The sequence below is a fragment of the Calypte anna genome, chromosome 5A, assembly GCF_003957555.1.
Source record: "Calypte anna isolate BGI_N300 chromosome 5A, bCalAnn1_v1.p, whole genome shotgun sequence".
Lineage (NCBI taxonomy): Eukaryota > Metazoa > Chordata > Aves > Apodiformes > Trochilidae > Calypte > Calypte anna.
In genome coordinates this window covers 43816153-43840232 of record NC_044251.1, presented here as the reverse complement: position 1 = coordinate 43840232, position 24080 = coordinate 43816153, and positions in this window count along the sequence as shown.

Here is a 24080-nt window from a genome sequence, read left to right as displayed (position 1 = left end):
GCTTTGGTGTAAATGAACAGTAAAAATGTAGACCTGTGACCACAAAATACCTATGAACATTATGTGAGGAAATGGGAAAATAGCTTTGTGTGGCTGAAGTGGTTTAAAAGTACCCTAATAGTCTAATCTGCAACTGCAATAAGAGAAGTTAAAAGACAAGGCAAAGCATGGAAAAAATTATACACAATTGTATAATGAAGCTCAGAAAAGAATGTCCCCATTAAATCTTTATTTATCTCAAGGCGGTATCACTTTTAACATCTGTTTTTGCTTTAAAAGCCACTGTGAAAATGATTTTTTTTTCCTGCTTGCTGTATTGAGCAGAGCAGTAATTAAAGAAAGGAAACAAGAGTATCTGTGAGTTTTCTAGTAGCATTCAGTTCACTTGGTCTTTCTGTTCACTACAGTTGTGACTCTCCTCATGTAAATTAAATGACTGGCATTCTCCTCAGGTAATGAGGCTCAAAACTACCTCTTCCGTAATACTAAATTCACCCATCTCCAGGAAGGCTGCTGCAGGGGAGGCTCCCAGGTCCTGAACTGTGCCCTGCAATTACTTAGAAAAGGACTAAATTTGATGGATGATAAATGTGCATGTGGCAATGTGAGAGGATAGGTGACCAGGCTCCTGGCAATGCTGCCTGGCACTCTTGGACTCATACAGATGAAGCCTTTATGGTTTCAGTCTGGTCTGTAGTGGATGCATAAGAACACAGTAGTCTGGCTGCTGCAGAAAAACAGGACCAGAAAACTCCACCTTTACATGAACAATAAATACAACTTGCTAACACCAGAACAGGTAGAAATGGTAAAATTTCAGTTTACTCTCAGTTTATTCTATGAATATACTGCTTAAGTATATCTATGAACAGGACTTGAAGATTTTTTTAAGCTCTTGTCCCTGATACCTTTTTTGCTGAAAAATACTTCAGAGAGAAGCACTACAACTTAATTCTACTATCTGAGCCACAGAAGCATCAGCCCTATGATTATTCTGACAAATTAATTACAGACTCACTGCCATTTATGTTTTATCCTTCATGGTTTAGTTGAAATGATCCCCCAACAGAATAACCAGTTTCTTTGGAGAAACAAAATTTACAGTATAGCTTTCTCTGCATGGGCACTCCTAATTTTCTTTGAGTATAGTCTGTGGCCTTACAGACACGGGGTAATTGGTTTCATAATGATTTTGCAAGCTAATACAGTTTGCAATACTAATGCAATATAATAATTATCAAACCTTCATGAAAAATGATCTTGTTAGCTCAAATTCAGATAATGGATTTTTTTATTATAGCTTAAAAATGTAAGGGCTTGAAATTTCTTTAAAAAAATGAATCCAACTACCATTGTTGTAGAAATTTACTGCTCACTTTATGGTAATCAAAATATTTCTAATTATCAATTTCATAGCTCCATTGAGAAAATTCAGACACATAAAGCAGGGATATCACAAGTTCATAGTGGCTGCCAATTAGTCATAAACCTATTCTAAATTATTTTAAAATTAATTAGAAAATACAAGTTACGAGCAACAACAGGAGTTACAAAACAAAACCTAGAAAATGGGTAAACAGAAAGATGAGCTTGTACACTTTGCTTCATTGTTGCAATATAATGTCACATGTAATTAAACCCATACCAAATGTAAAGGCTTGTTCTTCAAAACTCTGTCATTAAGCAGATTATTTATTTTGTGGTATGGTTTTCTTGGTGACCCATTAATTGAATTCTTCCAGTGTCAGTGTTGATACACTGCAAGGATGTCAAGCTAAAACCATCTACACTAGCCCCGTTTCTCTCAGGGAAAATTAATTCTCACTGAATTTGTACAGCTTCACTCTTTACATAATTTTCTAGAGTAGCAGTTCTGACATGGTGCTCCGTGGGCGACTGCAGCCTGTTCTTTGGGGGGCTGCTATGACGAGTGAGTCTTTTGTCCTCTGGTTAAATTCCCACACCAGTGAAGCTCACTCCTTCACTGGAAATTGCATTGTGTTGGTCCAGAAGTCTGAAATAATAAAGAACCCAAATGGGGCTCCTGTCTTCCCTGTTTCTCAGTCCTCTATGTGTCACCCATGCTGGTTTCTTTCAGGGGCTGTCCAAAGAGGCTATAAACTGTACTCTGCTGTTTCTCTACTGAAATTTCCAGTAGATGGTGATTCTGACCACGTTTCCACTTAGCAACTCAAACATTGCAGACCTGTCTAAAATAGGCTTGAAGGAAGACTGATGGCTTACGAGTAAGCGTGTCAGTTTAGAATTCAAACTGGCTTGTTCCAGATGTGGGGAAAGGCTGAAGTTCAAAGCAAGCAAAACATTGTTTGTCCATCATCTCAACATCTGTAAGATCACTTTCAATAACAGCAAAAAATACGGTTTTCTTTGAACAGCAAAAATTCTCCTTCCAAACAGGAGGCCAAGGCACCTACTATAGCTGCCCATGTGATATGCTCATACAGCACGCCTGTCTTTGTAAATTCATTTAAAAACTCTCACAGGTCCTCAAATGAGTGGCTGTCGTTTCTACCACAAAACAAAAAACTTGTTATGATTTGCAGAGCCTTAATCCTTTCCTAGAGAGAGACTTCCTTGTTACTAGATAAAATATTTGATATGTCTGTCACACCTGACCACAATATTTCTGCATGCTTTGGGGCCCTGTGCACACTGTTTAAAAAGTCCTGGTTCGGAGATTAAGACACAAGTAGCAATACTGAAAAACCCCCCTCAGTGTTCTAATAAGACATTGTTTTGTTTTCTCAAGGGGATCGATGTGTGAGGACTTTTTTGATATACCTAATATGGATACAAAATGCAAGGGCTGACACTACTTGCTTTAAGAAAACGAGACTGAAAACATAACTTTATCTGAACCACCTCCACATCTTGACCACCACCATGTGGAACTTTCTCACATAGTTAGATCAGAAATTTACTGTTCCACTGCAAAACACAGGCAATTAAAGACTCATTGTCCTGGAAAGTAAGCATCAAGAGATCATCTTTTTTTTCAAAGACTGGTTACAGCATCCTGGGCTCCAGACATGCCTTACTGAACCAGGCACTATTGGAGAGCTCTGAAGAAAAAATTCTGGACTTTGCAAAGAGCAGCTGCAGGGGCACAGGCTTCCTTCCTCTGTTGCTGTTAATTATTCATAGGCTGCTGGCAAAGACAAAACCAAAACAGACCATACAGATGTGGCTTTATGCTTTCAAAGGTACAAATGCATTTTAAGTCCTTTCTAAAACAACCAAAACACATCAGCTGCCTCAGATGCAAAGTTTGAAGGGAGCTTGCTGTCCACGTGGGGTTTTATCCATCTTTCAGTTAACTTGTAGGTCTAAATGCAAGATTCACCATCTAAGAACATGGCAATATATATGATGGCCCTGAGGGGTTCTGCTCATGTGCTGTAAGAGAAAGCAGATGCTCTGAGAAAAGGCCTCAGTAAGCAAGAGTTTATTCCTATGAATAGAAAGCTTAATCTTCTTTAAAGTATGTTTTAAAAGGTAGTCTTGGCACTAAGTAGCAATACACTGTTTTTAGAAGTAGTTATGCCTGCTTCCTGAGCTAGAGGCACAACTGATGGCACACTGAACACTTTGGAAAGGACATTTCCAGAGTGGTCTTTTCTGGAGCTAATTAAGACTACATCTTGGAACAGAAATCACTTCACAATAGTCCTGTCAAGAATCTGTAGAGCAATTCTAGCAGTTCCTGCAGTCAGGTGGATCCTCACTGTCCTAAGTACTGTTCAGTCTGTAAGGTACAAAACAAGTGATGGACACCAGCAAATCAGCAGCTTTTCAGTAGAGCAGTTGATCAGTCTACCTGTTTCTTTGTACCAGGCACTTTCCTTGTTTTCCCCCTGGAGTAACAGCTTCTCTCTTTCTCTGACAGCTGCACTTTCCCCCATACTGTCTTAAAAGTTTAGGGAATTAATCTTGTAATTAATTTTAAAGTTTCATTAGCACTATCATTCTTAAGAGACTGCAAATGACCTTGCTATTTTTACTTCTTTGTATTTTCCCCCAGATAAATTAGTGTGGACCTTATTAAAGGATGAATGCACTTCTCAAGTGACAGCTGAATTGTGCAGACTGAAGGATGCAATGAGTATTCACTAAGAAATGTGCAGGGAACAAAGCAATACACAGCTCTTCCTTGAACACTGCAATGCTTTTGAGATGCCCCTGAAGGTATCAGTAGTGGAAAGGGTGAGGAACGCTCAGGTATAATGGCCTCGGGAGGAACTGGGAACTGTTAACCCCTTGTCTGTAACATAACTTGCTCAGCAGGTTTAAGGAGAACACAAGTGTCAGAGCACTGCAGGGAGCATGAAACTTTGTGTATCCTGAGTAATAACATACAAGACATCCTAATCTTGTAGTTATTTTAATGTTTCAACACTTGCAAACAATGATTAAAAAGATTCACAAAAATGATTTTTTTTTTTTTTACAAAGGCAAATGACTGTTTTATACAAGAGCAGATTTGTGTTGCCTTGTATTTATTTGCAGCTTTTATTGCCAGGTGGAAGACTGTGATAATCAATGCAATCTTTTAGAATGAATACTCCCCAGATTTATTTGCATTGCCCAGGCACAGTTTTTTCCCTACGCCAAAAGATAACCCTCGTGTGTGACATGACTGTGGTGAAACAATATTTTAATAAGTAGTAACTTTCTTTGATATGCAGTTGTTGGGAAGTGCTCATAGATGTGTCTCTTTACTCACAAGTAATATTCAGAAGAAATACCTCATTCAGGATCTGTACTGCTGTTCATGAAAGAACAGGCAGTGAGTTTTCTCTGTCTTTGTCTCTATTTTTGTCCTCAAACAGTGCACGTGGCTGGCTGAGAGGCAAAGCTTCATTTGGGACAAGCCCAGTTCAGCTTTACATTCTCAAGGACAGTTTCTTAAGAGGGGGATGTCAAGTGCAGAGTAGGGGTCCATGGGCATGAGACTGAAAGCTTGCAGGAGCCTTGAACTGTCTGTAGCTGACTGAGAAAGAAGAGGCAATGCAGCAAGGTGAGATCCTGGGGGTGACAGGCACGTGTCCAGAACCATGGCAGCTCCTAGGGTAACCTGATGGGATTCTCTCTGCCCTTTGGGAAATGCCAGCAGTGCCCTCTGGGCTTGCATGGCCACCCATGGTAAGGCTGCAGGTGACTCCAGCACTCCCTGGGTGGCTGAAGAGTCAGGCCAAATGATCAGTCACTGAAGTTGCCTGCCAGTGCTGGCCCCTGCTTTGGCAGCCCTGCAGCCACTGCCCCAGGGCTGTGCAGCACCCATAGTGGGGGTCTCTGAGAGGCCATGGGGGCTCAGGGGTGTGTGACATAGTCCATCCCTTGGATGCTGTGTGCCGTTTCAGTGTACTCCAAAAATACTGGTCTCCTGTCTACATTTTGGCAGTAGATACATCTCACAGACTCCAAATTGTTGCAAGGTCTGCAGCCTCACAGTCATCACTGCTGAAAGTAATTTCCTTCTTCCACACTTCACCCTTCACTGCTCCTCACCCTGCTGCAGTATTGTGTACATCTGCCACAAGGCTCTGCCATCTGAAGTATGCCCCAGTGAAAATGCACATTGCATTCTTGGAGGGTGTCACATTAAGTATCTGCTAACTCTTCACACTGAGTTACTTTTATGGTTATGGTTAGAAAATAAACTCATATCTCATTTCTGTGTTTAAATTGGGAAAAAAAATCTATGGGAGGGCAAATAATTTTTCCTGAAGGTCACTAGCCTCACTTAGAATTTTGTTTGTATTGAATAAAACCTGGTAATTCTATTTAGACACACTGCACAGAGAAACTATGAAAATGCACTATCAAGCACAATTTCAAAAGGTCAAACATGTAGGAGAAAAATTGAACTCTGAAACAGTGAGTGAGATGGTGTGACAGGAAGTCCCAGAGAAGAGAGAAGCAAGAAAGTTTAAACAGATAATGCTAAATATTCCATCTACCTTGTAGTATAACTCACCAACTGCCTTCCAATATACCTTCTGGTATGAACCCAGATGGAAATAAAGTGATACCATATGAGAAAAACAGAAATTAAATTTGTTATTTACACAGTTTGTTGCACAGAGCTAAGACAAATTATCTCATGGAAAATTCAGTTCCTGCTAAGTTATGTGAAATCATCCCCTTCCCTGACAACCTCCCAATGCAGGGAGGTTGGTTACTACCAACTGCAGCACATTCTCAGCAGCTGTTAGTTTGGAGGGTTTTTTCCCTCCAGTGCCCTCTTGAACTGTAGTTTTCCTTACAGCACTAAACTATAGTTTCCCCTGTAGCCTCTAGGTCATGGTGATTGATCAAGCCACAACAGTCCTCTCAGCAGAAGACATGGGCCAAGATTTGTCCTATGTGCGGAGACATCTTGGTTTCTGAAAGAGTTAAAACCTCTAATTACCTGGAATCTGGCCAAGCATTCCCAACTATCTGAGTACACCTGCAGCCCTGTCTTCTCTGAGAACTTTCTGTCTTTCTTCAGAATTTGAACCTCTTCCTTCCTGATGACTATCTTGTCCCACATTTTTAAGATGCCAGTTTTATGGATGAAGTTTTTATTGTGTCACAAAAAAGGTTCAGGTAATCTCTTAACACCTCAAACACTGTCAGAGAGAGATAAAAGATAATGCATCTATAAAGAGAGGTTATTTGCAAAGAAAAAAAATGTTAAGAACTACAGAACTCAGAAATTACTTGGGAAAAATAAGAAAATGGGAATAAGAAGCCACTGTTATGATATATCAAGGATTTAGTAATTCCTCCAACTCTTGCAGTATTAGAAGAATTTGGGATCTCTCTTCTGAGAACTGCACTCCCAGTTTATTCAGGAATCAAAGACCTTTTGCCTGAATAAGCAGAAGCCCAACATTAAGCACTTGCTGTGCTTACAGTGGTGTAAAGCTTCTGGGGCACTGAAGGATGCTGGGTAAGAAAGGATGGCTGAGCCTGTGGTGACAAGTGGCCTTGCTTTTAAGCCTCAAGGACTTACTAGTTCTTCAATTTGTACTTGGTGAAACAGTGAAGGATGATTTACACTGTTTAAATTTTTCTGGGGTTCTGTCCTGTTTCTTAGTGCTTCTTGGCAGTATGATTCAGTGTTAATTTTCAATTGAGAATTTACTATCATTGAAAACAGTGCTGTTGTATGATAAACCTTGGGAACTGATCCTGGTAAAACAGATAAAAAGCATTTGTAAGATTTCAGACTCTGGATACAACCAGGATTATTTTTTAAAATTATATTATTCAGAACATAGAGTTATCTACATAAAGCTCACATACAATTACAAGGTGACTGTGCTTGAGTGGAGGGATAGGAGAAGGTTGAGAATCTGTCCAACATCCATTATCTTTCCCTGCACTGACCTCTCAGACTAAGATAAATTCAAGTCTAAACATTCTCAAACTCTCTTATCTTCCAGGGGCGTTCTCTGTGCTGGTGAATATTGCCCTCTAAAGCATGACATTCATTAATAAAAAGTGAAGCCACATTTAGCTGTTGCTTTACTTGCATTCATCAAAGTGGGAACAACAAACTCTACCTGCATTACACAGTACCATGAGACTTATCTGTACAAATTAGTCTTGCAGAGCTGCAGAAGTAAATTTGCAATTGCACTTGAAGCAGAAATTCCTTAACATTAAACAGGCATCAGAGTAAGAGTTTCGCTGCCATGATGTCAGGGACACTCCTACTTTACTCCTTGCAGATGTGTTCATAGGTATCTGGCACAGTCCTGGGGTGCTGCTTCTTAGAGAGGGCAGTGGGGCAGAGAGATTGTGGGAAAAGTATCCTCAGAGGTGTACAAAAGCCAGCAGACTGAGACCCTGGATGACCTCACCAAAAGACAGCAGCAACTTTAGCAGGAGGTTGGAGCAGAGTGACCCCTGCCTGCTAAGATCCCATCCCACTGGATGATTATGCAGTTCTGTGATAAATCTTGTGGTTTTGCCATGGAGGCACCTACCCTTCCCACAAAGAGGACTTGTTTTCTTGAAGGACCTTTAAGAAGCTGCATTTCCTATGTGCCTTTCCATGCAATGTTCCCTGCTTTACCTAAGCTGCCTTTGGTAAACACTTATCAGAAGCTGACTCCTCTGTATTTAGCTACAACTGGGTGTCTGCTGAGTTTGCATTGCCATTGTGCTGTTTAATTAGAGCCTTCTCTAAGTCTACATACCCAGCCTGTCATAACACTGCATAATTCATATCATAAAAAGTATTCACTTTACATACAGACTGAAATGCAATCTCTGACTTGCCTGCAGGTCACTATAGCAACTGTTTGCATCACATTAATAACATGCAATACCATTAGGTTTTTTTTCTACATCGCTTTCTCATTTACATTTTCCCCATTTACTAGTTTCAGAGGGCCATGCCATTACAATTTCATAATAAGAACGTGTTCAATGATCATCAGCTAAAGTGCTTTCTTCAGTGCACTTCCCTCATCATGCATGTCCCTCATTCTGTTAGCATTCTGTTAGAGCTACAGATATGCCTTACATCCCCACACTGCAAAACACCCTGGAACAACACGAATTCCCCAACACTATGAACAAAAATTATTTCTGAAGAAAATTATTTCAGTCCTTCAGCTGCACGCTGCTTTTTTTCTTTTTCTTTCCTTGTCTTTGTAAACCTGCATATTCTGTACTCAGCATGAAACAAGAAAATACTGCTGAGTTGTGACTTTCAGAATCCCTGGAAGACAAATAGAAGGAGTAACTTCTGCTATAGGCCTTCAGCACTTGGTGCCTCAAGAATTTGTTCTCAGCCCCTTGGAAATGCAGATGGGGGTATTTACTTCTGAAGAAGACACAGCTGGCCTGAGAGTTCCTTGGGAAATGTTGTAGTAGCTCAGTCTTAGAGGACGCTTGCTTGCACATGTTCTCAAACTGCCGCATAAAAATGGGAACTTTGCCAGCGTGGAGTGCTTCTTACTGTATTTAAAAAGCTCAGACTTCAAAGTTGTTTGGGCTGGGAGTCTCTGTTGGTTTACTTAGTAAGCTCCAGTGATCCGTAATTATTCTGTAGCAAAACTGCTTAAAACTGGCAAAGTCCATACAGCCTTTTTATTAATTTCATATTTATTTATGAAAAATATTAACCATTTAATTCAAATGTCTCATACAAAATCAGCAACAAAAAGGCCTGAGTATGAAAACTGAAGCCCAACGAGAACAGGCTACCAATGGACTTAAAAGAGAATGGAGCTGGGGAAGGCTCTGGAGCAGAAGTCTGCCCAGGAGCAGCTGAGGGCCCTGGGGGTGTTGATCCTGGAGCAGAGGAGGCTGAGGGGAGACCTTGTGGCTCTCTGCAACCCCCTGAGAGGAGGTTGGAGCCAGGGGGGGTCGGGCTCTGCTCCCAAGGAACAAGGGATGGGACAAGAGGAACTTTTGGCACAACTCAAGTGGTGCCAGGGGAGGTTTAGGTTGGAGCTGGGGAACAATTTCTCCATGGAAAGGGTTGTCAGGGCCTGGCCCAGGCTGCCCAGGGCAGGGCTGGAGTCCCCATCATCCCTGGAGGGGTTTCAGAGCCCTGGAGATGTGGGGATGAGGGACATGGGTTAGCCTTGGCAGTGCTGGGTGAATGGCTGGACTCATTGATCTTGGCCCTCAGTGGGAAGCAGTGACTGAATTCCTGGTTTAGCTCTGCTTGCATGCACAGCTTCTGCTTTACCTGTGAAACTGTCTTGGTATCAGTGAAAGGCTTGGATGCTTAGGCAGCACATGTTCTGTTTGGAGAGCTGTACCCCTAAAATAATAAGCTAAGTATTCTTTCTGTCAGTTGGGAAGATGGAAGAGAAGTAAAAAATTGATACACCTGAATAAGGGAAAAAGGGAGCAAATAATACTGAGAGAAACTGTTCTGCTTATTAATTTTAGGAAGAGATTTGGACTGTGCAGAATCAATTTAGTAGACCTGAGTTATCATAAAACATTCCTGAACCAAATTCAATTGGTACAGCACGATTTCTAAGATTATAGGGTTTTTTTTCTCCAGTTACTTTTGTTTGTACAGATTAATACCAAGAAACTCTTGTGTGAGACAGTACACTGATGTACAAAATCAGTGATACAGGTGGATGTTATACCTGTGGAAAAGTATACATGTAAGTTGTGGGGAATAATTCTAGACTATGCACACAGATTTCTGTTTGTTTCAGAATGGAGATTTTGTTATGCATTGTAAGAAGGCTAACAAGGCTTTCTACTTAATAGAGTAAAAGAACAGTTTTAAACTTCTGGGCCAGGAACTGTTTTTCCATTGCATTGTCCTTCAGGACCCTTAGCTGGCTACCAGTCCCCTACAAGGATCAGCATCTATTTAGAAATAATGACAGTTATTTGACTGTGACTGCTGAAAACATGTGCCCAGCATAAGTAAATAAAGAGGTTTTCTTTTACAACTTTGTTGAGGTAACAACACTGAGGTATAATTATCTATTGGCCTGCCTGTCTTCCTTCCTTCTGCCTTCCCACCCTTCCTCCTGCCCTTCTTTCCGCCCTCCTTCCCATCCTTCCTCCCAGATTTTTTGGTAAAGATTTAAATTTGACAGGTAGAATAGGTGGGGAGACTAGGATGGTAAGGGATGTCTTCTCTACACGGATAAACCTTCTTATGAAATTTCCAGCATAACAGTGATGAGGTGACTACTGTTTTTTCCCCAACACTTCACTTACAGTTTGTTAAGGCAATTACAGTGGCTGCTTTTGTACCAGTTTTCTGAGAAGTACATGAGAAAAGTACTCTTTATGAGGGGAGCAAACTCTTTATGCCCACAGCACAGTAAAGTGTTGGGGTTTATCTATGAAGAAAGGTCTTTCAGACCCTCTAAAATAACCTCACAGGCCATTCACAGACAGTGTCAGTTGGAAACAAGCACGGGCTGATTTAATGCTGTGGGGAAAATGAAGCCTTGAAGCTGTCAAACATTTCATTCAGCTGCAGTAATGCTAAGAAAGGGAGGAAAAAGAGTGGAATGAAAAGCCCAGAGTGTTTTGTACCATGGGGTCAGACATGTGCTTGGTGCAGTCTACAGCAGACTGGAGCTGGGGCAGCCCTGTGCCCTGGGGCAGCCAGGAGTGCAAGTGCAGTGCCCAGCTATGCCCAAGCCCAAAATCAGATGTGGGCTCTGCTGATCTTGCCCATCTGGAGTCCTGCTTGATGTTGGTATCATGACAACCAGCCCGTTGGTCCTATGTGTGTAAGAAGGGTAGGGTCATTCACACTAACAGAGGCACTGTGTGTTTCTCATCGATAATATATTCTTAATTAGCTTTTCACTTCACCATCTAATTAGATAAAGTTACCTTAATAAGTTTCAGGAGACTAAATCAGAGTATTTTGTGTTGTGCCTGAGTGTTTAAATGTGTTTGGCTTTAATCTATAACTGGAGAATCTTGTCTCAGATTTCTGTACTGGATTAGAAATCCTCCAGCTCCACTGTCCTCTACCAAGCAAGATTTTTGTACTGACTTTTATGCTCATCTTTTATTTGTTTGTCCTTTAGACTGAACTAAGAGAACTGACCTTATTAAATCATCTAGTTAAAGGCATTTTCTGTAATCTTAAATATTTATTTATGAGCTTTCTCATTTTTTTGGTATCTTTTTAATAAGTATAGAAGTCAGATTTTAACTAAGTGATTCCATGTCAGTGTGTTGAGGTCCCAAGGTTTGTCACCCCACAGACATACCTGCATGCTTTTTATCAGGAAGAGAATACATGAGATAAGGAGAGAACTAACTGTATAGAAGCAGCTCAAACTGTTGTGGAGGAATCACGCTGTCTATGGAGCAGACCTCTCCATCAAGTCAGAGCAGCCAGCTGAAAAGAATTGTGCCCCTTCCACACCCACACATGGTTGCAGGAGCCTGTATGAGCACAGGCAGTCTAGGATGCCCTCCCCATCTTGGTCCCAATTTCCCACTGTTTACCTTGGGGGTTGGTGCTCAGAAAACAGCTCATGGCTGGAGCATGCAACCAAAATAATGGGAAGACCACTGCTCTGTCCTGTAAAGGGAGCCTGTGGAAAGCTGTCTTTCTGGCTTTGTGCAAAGATATACTGTCCTCCCTCCCCTACAGTTGAAAGTATTTATCCACTCTTGGTAGATACACATTGGATGTCAGTAGGAGTTTTCTGTGTCCTGGCAGATTCAGATGAACTGAGCCTCTTTGCTCTAATTTAACTGAGGAAGCAGTGAAGCAGTGTAAGAACTCCAGCTACTGTGATACTTGGTGAACTCTGCTTATGTCTTTGGATTTTATCCTGCAGGTCTCCTTCACACTTTTATCTCCATCTTTTGGAAGTGACTCATCCATTGTTGCATTTAAAGTCACTTCAGTGTCTAATCATTCTATTTTTCCTTAGTTCAACATTCAGGTTTTGAAAGTCAAACAGCACAGGGCAGGCTTGCAATCACTGCACTGTCAGATTATTCACATTTGAATGAGACAAATGACTTCCTGCTACAAACCCACTACAATGCTACAAAAATGAACACATGAGCAGGGAGAGATTAGAGAGCTGAAGAAGAAAGAATTTGCATAAGTCTTTAACATAATCTTGTGACTGCTACAGTATCTCCTCCATGCTCATGTAGTACTTCACTAAAATTGGCAAAAAAAATCTGAAATCTGGTACAATACCCTAACAGAAATCAAGAGAAAGAGCAATCAGAATAAATTTCACCATATTGCAAAAAAGCTCGTAAGACCAAAAGTATTAACAACCAGCTTTTTTGAGAAAGGTACACAATATTCTAGATCACAAGAAAAAGTCATGGTGCCATCCCTGAAGACAGTGTGGACTGAATTCTAAGGAAAGGCACTTAGGACGCATCCCAGTCATGAAGTATGTGATGATATTAATGAAATACCTGTACTGGAGATTTTCAATGTGGCAGATATCAGCCATGGGAAAAAGAAATGCAAGAATCCACACTCACAAATCATGGGGGGAAGGTTCTCCATGAGCATGAAATTGCAGAACCTTAAACAAAACAGAGAGGGATCAGAAGCCTTCCAGCCTTCTTGCTTATTGTCCCATCCCCAGGGACTGCAGGGAAGTATTTTCTAAGGATCTGTGTGTCAGTAAGGATCCGACAGCCTGACAGAGGGGTAGAGGCTGCAGCTGCACTCCTCAGTCCAGCCAGTGGTGAGGCTGAGGGTGTATTTCAAACAGGCACAGCCATACACACACAAACACATATTCAACACATATATACATATGTGCAGGGCTGGCCACACAGGCCAGCGCTGTCATGGACACAGAGCACTCTTACTGACACAAACAGTGCTCAATGCCTGGTCCTGGTGCCCTCTCTGGCTTATCAGTATGAGAGTCCTTTAGAAGGAAATATCCCATGCTATACACATACATTATATTCTGTACATGCACACATACATGTTCTATGTGTATCCCCCTAGCAGCTTTGCTTAGTCTGCCCAGGAGATCCTCCTGGATCCCAGTGTCCCCAGCTGCTGCCACCTGGGCCATGAGCACCCGAGGCTGCAGCTCCAGCCCAGCTGCTGCTGCACCCCATCTCTCACAGAGCTGGACAGGAATACCCTGATCCTTCTGGTTGCCACCTCATCCAGGTGCCTCCCCCTCAGACACGTCTCCTAGGCCACACCACCTACTCAGCGTCTGGTCTGTTTTCCTGAATAATAACAACAATGTTACTGAAGTAGTCCTGTAAAAGGGGTGCTTTTAGTTTCATATGTTTCAACTTGTATAATTAATAGGTATGAACATGAAACAATTTCCATCTATTATAATACTTCCATTGTTCTTTTAAAATTCTGAGAAAACCCTGTTGCATTTGGTCAGGCCTGACAGTCTGATAACTGCTCTAGCAAAGTGCAACAGTACTACCTTCCTTCTGCAGACTTCCAGTGGGAGAACATCTTTGCATACAGCCTGAGAGTGGTCCCACAGGAATTCTGCATGGAAATGCATTTGAGGATTACAGTGCTAATCTCTTGTTTTCCTGCAGCAGCCAACAGTTACTCTGTTTCTCAGATCTGTACAAGCTCCCAGTCTATGCCTGCCCGAAGGGTTTGTAAGTTCTGGAAACCCCCCCAAAAAAAAGTGTCTGGACAATGTTCTCAGTCATACAGTTTAATTTCAGGTAGTCCTGTGTAGCAGGGAGCTGGACTTGATGATCTTATTGGTCCCCCCAACTCAAGATATTCTATGATTCTATGATTCTGTGATCCATGTTCTCCACAGATGAGCAGCTCATTAAAAAGCAGGGTCAGATTCCTAAGCTTAGCAGGAAGACTCATTAACATCCTCAAGACAGCCATGTTGTGCTTCATGGACAATAGAAGTGAAGAAGAAAGCACAAATAGTTTTCAGACTCAGTGAAAAGAACAGTAAGGTCATAATCTGAAACAAGTGCTTATTACAATAACGTGGAAATCCACATTAAATTAACTACATGATTATTTTTTACTTTGAAAATAGATGAAAGGCGCATGGAAGGCTTAATTTTTCTCTCTAGCTCAAGATGGAATCAAAGCAAGACGACATGCCTAGCAACAATGGAAAATTAGGGCTACCTTTGGTTTGACAGGACAGTCACCAGCTGCATACCCTGCACTACACCAATGTTTTATGTAAAACCATACACAGCAATTACTCACTGAGTGGGTTGCTTTTTTGTGTGATGTATGAAGCCATAAAAAGCAGGTCCTGCCCAGGTTTGAGATGATAAGCAGCCAAAGGTTAGGTTTCAGATCTAATAGACTCTAAACTAGTCCTTCTGACAAATGATTGATTTCCAATAACTCTCTGGACAATAGAGAATGCACATATCCATATTCTGACTTATTCCAGCCTTCAGAGCCTGCCGATTGACTCTTGTCAGGCTTGCTGGCCAGGTGAATTTGTCTTGCACTAGAAGCAAGCAGCAATGCCCAGGCAGTGGGAGTGATGCAGCTGCAGCAGCAGTGTGTGGTCTGGTCCGGCTGTAGCCATGAGCCCCCAGGCCCAGCTCAGCTCATGCTGTGCTGAAAGGCGTGAGGGCTCAGGCAGCACCCAACACGAGGGATATGCAGAGGAAGGACAGCTCTCTGGAAAACAGGTTTGGGTTTTTTTTCTCCAGTCTACAGCAAAATGGAGCTGCTAACATTCCAGTGCTCGCTTTGCATGTCAGAATCCAGCAGCTTGTCTGAGTATTTCTCTAGACAGAAAAATATTTCAGGCTCTCAGATAAATGCATTCCCTCAGTATTTTTTTTTTAATCTGTGCTTCTGCCTAGCACCAGATTTCTAGATTCTGTATTTATTTATTGTATTCATTATAAGTTTAACTATTGGCCTTTTGCTTGATCATAAAAAAACCTTAAATAAGACTTATAAACAGAGTGGAGACAGATTGGTAACTGCAAACATGCCAGCACAACGATCTGGTATTACTGCTGCTCAGGGTCAAAACCTGACCTCACCACAGAGATCTGCTGGAGTGCAAAGCCTTACCGGGTGCTGCAATAACATCTCTGCTAAATTCACCATGTCTTGCAGCCATGGCACAAATTCAGAAAGTTTAGTGACAAGAAATTGCAAAGATGAGAAAAAGCAGCAACTGAATACAGAACCACAAGACTCCTAGACACTGTCTTTGAAGTAAATTTTTGGGGAACACTTGAGTTTTGGGGTGTCTGTGGTTATACCTTAGTAAAATAAATGCAGAAAAAAAGAGTAAGGACTGAGAATTCAAAAAGGAACAAGGACTTTGTAACAATAAGACTAAAACACAGCAATTTTAAAAAGGAAAAATAAATAAATAAATAAATAAAAAATCCCCAGAAGCTCGCAAGAAAGAACAAACCATGTTTTCTGCTGAATACACAACCTAAATCATGTTTGGTTTATGTACTTCATTCTAGAGAATCTTTCTGTTTTCAGCAAATAAGGCAGGGATGTTCCTAATTAGTGAGAACAAGCATTTCCATTTCTGCTCTGAATTTCAGTTGCTCCTGAAATGTTCAGGATTTGTTAACTTTTTTCCTTCTATCTTTTGAGAGTTGAAGGGAAAATTACACCACATACATTCTGCACCTAATAAAAACAATAATTCTGGACTTAAACTGAAAAAAATTAAATTCAACCAGCCTTCAGCATGTCACAGTCCCCTGCTGTGTTCCCCAGAGAGATGACTTGTTTTACTTAGCCAGAGGTCCTTTTCTGCATAAATCATCTTTCATCCTCACAGTAACAGCAGCCCGATAAGGAAGTGTCTTATCTCTGTTTACACACAGCTATTGCTGAGGAGTAGCAGCAAAAATCTGGCATTGAGGCTTCAAAAGACGTAGTCCATCTGATACCTTTAACAAAGGCTTTGCTATCGTGTTTTTCTTTGCAAAATGTTGGCAAGGCACACTCCACTTTAGAAATATGGTCTCACCTTTTAAGTTTCTATTACACATAAGCTCCCTTCCATCTAAATAGGGGATTTCTAGCGGGGTTCTTGCTCATGTCTGCATTAGAAATATCAGAATATTCCATGAAAAAAATGGCTGATGTTGTTATTGTTGTTGTTATTATTATTAATCAGACTGGAAAGGAGATCATCCAACTCAGTTCATGCAAGTAGTCCCAGTGAGCTTGATTTGGAACACCGTATTGAATCAGGGTGGCTTCTTGAATGACTAATTACACAAACAAATTCTGATTACAACCATGAGTGCTTAATAAAGAGAGAAAATATAGACAACAGCACTTGGCTTGCTAAGTTTTGAAACACTACCTGACATAGGCTGCCTCCTTGGACATTTTCAGCACTTATTTTTGCATAAGTCAAAATGACCTGTTTGGTTTCTCAAATGAGAAAAAAAAATTGTGTTTGTTAAAGAATTATTTCCACCTCAGTTTTATTAATCAGGGAAATAATAATACATGATCAAATTTTTTAATAATTTCTTCATACATTGAAAACATAATTAAACTACAGAAAAGACAAAAAGGATAAATTCTGCCACTATGGGTTCCTTTTTGCACCTTCTGTATCTTCAAGGCATGTTGTCCATGTTCTGAACCACTTGGATGCAAACCTTAGTCAGGGAATCTAAGCAATCTATTATATCAGGTACAATTTTAAAAATTACTTCCTTAGAAAGGATTTACTGTCTCTAAAATCTTCACAGCTCTATTGACTGTGTGCACGTACACTCTAGATGATTTCTTAAGGGCTTGGTGAACAGTTATTGGAAAAACAGAGACACAGGTAAACAAATTTGTAATGTCAAACAGATATAAAAGAGCTTATGCTAACCTTGTTGCTCCTGACTAAACTGCACAGACCTTGCCATGCAACTCTGAAGCCTCATACAGAATCTGCTCGTTGGAGCACAGAGACAGCCTGAGCTTGCAAGGAGCAGGGAACAGCATCAAAGGGCATAACTGGAAACTTTGAGTATAAACTACTTCCAAAGCATGTATGGTTTGATTTTATTTTTACTGTCTTGTTCTTCTGCATCCCAAAGCAGATGACAGAGCTGTGCTTTGTTACTTGAACCCTGCAGCCTGCCAGGGAAGGCAGAGCACTTTGTTGCTGTATGGCTGCTCAAAGAACACAGGTGTCTGGTTTTGGACCTTAGGTTTTGGAACAAGAGACTTCAAGGCTTGCATTGAATACTGTATTGTCCAGTGAACCCACATATTTTCACCAAAAAAAGTTAATTCATCAGACTTACATATTTTGTAAGAATTATTTTAGAAAAAAATCATAGAAATGTCAGGCAATTTTGATGCAATGGCTTTGAGTAATTTTTTATCCACAGTCTTTCCACAGAAAAAACCCAGTTATTTATTCAGGAAGTTCCCTGGTAAGTTAGTTTGCCTTCTGGGCATTTACTTACCAGACCTGTTGCAGAACCTTCAGGGACAGAGTTGGGAACCACTTGACTCAGGAGACTTTGCGCCCCTATTGTCAGGGGACATTATTTCAAAAACTGAGTTGCTGTTTAACTTCTTGTTTGACAGGAATGGACATTCCTGTTCCTTGGAAATCACTGGGGATGGAAGTGATTGATAAATGGGATTGGTTTTGTGACAGAGGTAACCTTTCATTGTTAGGCTGTTGATAGTATGGTGTTGGGAGAGTTTTGGAGAAAAATGGACATGTGAGCAATCCTGACTATTTATTTAGCTTTAGCCAGAGTGAGCTAAGGGTCTTGAGGCCCAGCTGCAAGGTTACTAAAAGATCAGCTATGGGCAAAAGATAAGGGACTTGGCAGCAGAAAAGAAGAACAACAGGATGGGAAAGCATTGCATAGACAGCACATAAACAATTGTATTTAACCAGCTAGATAGTGCCCTGTGGCATATGAAGTATGTGTTGTACCAGTCAGCAACGTGCTTATATTATTTTATCAGCCTGTGTATAAAAGGGCTACTGCTGCTCTCAATAAACAGCAATACTTGGATTATCTTGATCTGTGTGTTGTCCACTGCTCTCTTCCCGACAGAATGGAGTTTTTAAGAGCCCATATAATTTCTCACATGAGTGTTTCCAAGTGTTAGGAACACGACTCTCCAAAGGTAGCTTTCTCCAGCTGGGAAGTGTATCCTTTACCACAGGCTGAAAAAGTAAATACTATCTAAAGAAACTTGTGCTGCCAAAATGAAATCACATGCAATGCAAGGACCTGCTGCTAGGAGCCTGTCAAAACCCATTTCCTATTTCGGGCAGCATTCAGCTGCCAGCAGTAAGAATTTGATGGGCCTTTCTTTAACACCTTCAAAGAGCTTTAAACAGCTCCAAAGCCTAACTGAGGAAAACACTGGGGAGGAAAAGCATGAATGCAAGTCAGAAAGAAACAAATGCCTGGTGAACAGGCTTCTCTGAAGCTCTATGATGGCCACAGAAAAACAGTGGAAGTGCTTTGAACATACCTTTTTTCCAGTCTCTACTACATTCAGTACTACTTAACTCATAATTCTCTGTCATAGGACAAAATAATTGTTGTGGAAAAGCAGGTGCATATAGATTCTTCTACTGATGTGACTGCAACTGAAATGACTGCAAGAATTTATCACTGATTATTAGTGTTGCCCAGTTATGCCTCTCACTCAATCATTGCCACATGTGGAACCTTTAATTGTGCTATATAATCTCCCAATCACAAGAGACAAGAAAGAAAAAAACATCACAGTCATACAATATAAAATTTTAAAACAGAAAATGTAAAATGAAAAAATAGAAAATGTATATGCTTTAGCTGACATCACTGTGAGCTCCTCATTAAGAAAGATATAATAGACTCATTGTGGGAAAACAGATCCCTTGCACCATAATTCTGGAGTTCACACCGCCTTGTGTATCTGAACTACTCTTAAGTTTTTAGTTCACTATGTTTCCTTTTAATTTCCTAACCAAACCTAATTCTCAAATGTTCTTATTAAAAGTTAACTTTATTAATTAACAAATTAAACTTTTGTAGATTTGATACAATCTTGTTATTTTCATAAAGAACCACCCCCATAATTTGTAGTAAATACCTGCAATCTAAAATCTATGCAGAAAATTATGGAAAACCACAGCAACCCTCCCAGGCTGGCAGCTATCTATAAATAGTAATCTTTCCATGGTACCTTAAGGACTTTTGTAGTTGCTTCAGGCAATTAGTTTGGATTACTGATATTTTTGTTATATCTTTCCCTCTGTAGATTCCCAGAGGAATGTGCTTTTGCCTCTGAGAGGAAGAGAAAAACAAGCCCGTGGTGGAAAGCAATAGCTGCTTAACCAAATGTCATAAAAGAAGGCTGTCAAGCCCTCCTCCTAGTACTTCATCATACAACAAAACATTCACTTCGATTCTTTTGTGAAAAACCTCACAGCTTCATCACAACAGTGTGTTGACCCAGGCCTTGCTGCTCCAGCGGGTGGCTGGGGTCTGCTGGCTGGAGCAGTGGGGGTGTCTCTGGGTGTCCCTCTATCTGCACTGGGGACAAACCCAGGAAATTCAGAGAAATTCAGGAACAGTCTCCTGAAGCAAGGAGGAGCTCTTGTAGGTGTAATGTCACAATAAGCCCAGTGCACTGCTAGTCAGACAGGTAGATTCTGCATAACTGAAGTGAGTGAAGAAGATAATTTACCTTAGTTTCTCCTTTGACAGTGTGGGACAGAGCAGGGCAGGATGCTGCATCCTCATGGTGTGTAGGCAGTCTCCAGCCACCCTGGTACACAGGGTGAGTCTCAGCTGGCTTTGAGTCCTGCTGGTGATCATAACACAAACAAAAAACAGAAAAAAAAAAAAAAAAGAAAAAAAAAAAAAAAAAGAAAGAAAGAATTTAATGCCTGTATAGGCAGTAATGTACATCTGAATGTACTTCTTTTACATTTTCACTGTTATAATCATTCACAAATGCAACAGCATGTAGTTGGGATCCCACTCAAGTTCAGTTCAGATTTTGAAAAAATTTTTCCTAATATAAATAATTTCAAAGATTCTAATTCTGAGGTAAAAAAAGGAATTAATATTGTATTAAAACCATATAATGCTTCCAAAGCTTAAAAAATAATTTAAAATTTTATTTCCATGTTTATGTCTAAATTTCAAAGAAAGTGATATCATGACTCGCACCTTTTGTAGCATAATTCCCAGATATATTAGTCAACAGATTTGATGTAAAAGATGAACCACAGTCCTCGAGGGAGAGAGTTTGTTTACTAAACAATCAGCCACATGTAAATTACTCACTTCCCATGCCATGGCTAATGGCTTCTTGAGGGAGTGTAACTGTTTATGTTTTCATACAATTACTTAAACTAAGCAATTTGCTTTTTAGGAAGGATGTAGAAGTGGTTGAACTTTCTCTTTCCTACGAAGAAACTTTCTGTGAGAGCAAATGGAGCTAGATTGTGTCTTGACTTTTAGGATAAAAAGCAACAGCAAATCTCTTTTGCCCTGTTTGCAAACAGCATTTTGCAGTGCAGACATTGTATGAAAGTTTGTGAATGCAGTCACAGCTGCCGTGTTGGGCATGCACAGGGGTGTATGACAGTGTGGCAGGTCCTGTGGCTTTTGCCATGCAAACCAGGTATGCAGGAGAGACATTCTAAAAAACTGTATCCAAATTGTAGCCTTCTGTATAACTAATTTCACATTAAAAGGCAGGTCATGAGATAGTGATCGCCAAGAACTAATTCCACATAGCAGTGTGCAATTATATAGCAGAATAACAGCTCATTTAAAAATAAGATATCCATAATTTGATGCATTATTTACTTGTCTTTATTTATGGTTTGTTGTGTTACGAACCATTTTATCATTCTGTTTTAGGTCATTACACAAATATTTGATTTCACTTTCCAGCCTCCTGGGGAAAAAAACCCCAACAAACCAAACACTTTGTTTGCATGGTAATGTCAGCTTTTTTCCTGTGAAAAATTTTATATAGCAATTAATTACAAATTAATTGTGAACTGACAAAGCCATCATCAACAGTGCAAAATCATTAGCCCTCCATGATGTAGGGTAGATGTCTCTACTGAACTATCCGAACGCCAGCTGCTTCTCCTCTGCCCATACTCAAAAGAAAATGTATGAAATTCAGTGCCACTTACATGGGACTTGCACTGATTATCTGTAATGGAACAAACTTCACTCCAAGGGAGAAAAGCAGCTCATGTAATAAAGAGCAACACATCTCTTTCCATAAGTCAGTTTTTAAGTAACCTGCTGATAATTCCTTATTCCATTTCCTCTTTCAGTCTGGAGACATGACACTGAATGCTGATGAGATATTTGTCCTAAATGCTGAAGTGTATTTTGGATAACTAATCTGGGTTGCTAACTTCATTTAAGAAAAATGACCGGAATGTGTATTTTAAAAATCTCAGTGTCCTGGCACAGTATGCCTTTTCTCAAATCATCAGCTAGAATACTCAAGCTCTGAAAATGAGTCTGTGATTGTATCAGTGCAAAAGCATCCCTTTCACAGCCTCATGTGACTGCAATTCTTATTAAAAATGGGTAGTTTTGATCCTCTCTTCTAATTAACTACTAATTGCTTCTGAGCTGGTGATTATTAATATTTCAAATGTTTATTCTCACAGTATGGCCCACCTTTTGGGCACATCTTGGTACTTAGCTGATGAACACTAACAACTCTGTGCAACCACAACATCCTAAAGTAGCCACCATGCCTGAAATGCGTGCCATGTGCCCTCCTGTGCCTCAGCAACACTTCACTGGGGGGACATTTGCCAACACTGTTGCAGTGTCTCCAGCAGCTTGGAGGGGACAGCGGTGCCTTTGCTTCTCTCTGTTGCAAGGAAATGCTGCTTGGGCAGCTGGTGCTGTGCCAGCTCAGGCCTTTGGAACAGGATATCTCAGGGAGGGATGCTCCTACCATTCCTGGAGCAGCACTGACTCCATCTGAGTAGCAGCTCAGCTGCACTGAGCTGAGACAGCTCAGGCCATGCTAGCCCTGGTGCATCTGCCATCCTGCAGGGATGGTTCCTCAGGAGCTGTGTTATGGTTCAGCCTCATCCACATAAAAATAATTCACTTTATCATCTGCTGTCACACTAGCAAACACTGCACAGCATCATTTCATAAAATGCATTGGATCCAGTTAAGGAAATATCGTAGAATCATAGACTGGTTTCACTTGACAGGGATCACCTGAAGAAAGATCATCTACTTCACAAACCCCCTGCATGGGCAGGGACACCTCCCACTGGACCAGGTTGCTTCATCCCCAATCCAACCTGGCCTTGGACTCTTACAAGGAGGGGGCAGCCACAACCTCCCTGGGCAACATATTCCAGTGTCTCAGCACCCTCACCCGAAAGAGGGTATTCCTAATTCCTAGCCTAAATCTGGAATGGATGTAGGGAACTAAATAGGCTCATCAGGTGGTTGTGTCAGCCAAATAAAATTACAGTCAGCCCTCATCCTCATGTCCTTACATAGGATATATTAATGTGGTATCTGTTTCCTCAAAAAATAGGGAGCCATAACACTTTTTAAAAAGGAACTGAATAAACCAAGATGGGTATTTGATCCTTGGAAAAACACTAGCAGAAATGAAACTGTAAAAGACCCTGTGATAAAATTTATATGGCTCAATTTTTAAAATTGTCACCATCACTATGCTCACACTACCTTTATACTCTGCTTCAATGAGCAAGGTCTTATTTTCTGTTGATTGTTGAACTGCAGACATTTAGCACCAATTTGTCTTTAGTAGCTTGTGATATGTATTGACAAAGCAAAAAGTCTGGCAAGTGTGAGGTTTTCATACACTTTCTAGTCTATAATGAATAACATATTTATGTCCTATTAAGAAAAAAAGACAGAAATCTTCCTCACACGCCCTTCTATTGCTGTCTCTCTAGATTTTTATATGCTATATACAATTTAAAACAAGAAAATTAGAAAAATAAATAGATATTTAGATGGAGAGAGAAAGAGAGAAATAGAAGGGAATAGGAGGCTTATTGTTTTTTAAATGATTTACAAAAAATAAAATGTTCATTATGTATTTACATGCATATACAATGAACATTATCTGTATATATAACATATTTCAGTGATATTCTGCAGTGCATTTCCATATACACGTGCATATTTTTGGGATTAAGAACCACCTATAGAAATCTTGTACAGTCAGAGGTATTTTAACTGTAAAGGACAGATAAAAGCAATCCTGCTGCATAGTATAGTTAGCAACAGCCTAATCAGATAGTCTTTAATCCCAGCTTTCTTTCTTTGCATGCCTGGAAAACACATTTACTTAACATTTAAAAAGCAGGACATTTCTGACAAATGACATTAATCTCAAACTGCTTAAAATGCAATTTCAGTGGCATAGCCTAACACTCGCAGCATCACAAGTGACAAACCTTCATATGCTATTAATTCCTTACCATTCTGTGCCCCTCAGATGTTGGCAGCATTGATACACAGAAACCATTCAGGAGACTGTTAAATTAACAGTGGAAATGGAACTGGGCCTGGCAAACAACTTTAAAGATTACACGTTGTGCAATAAACTGTAAAAAGGGTATAGCTTTCTTCTC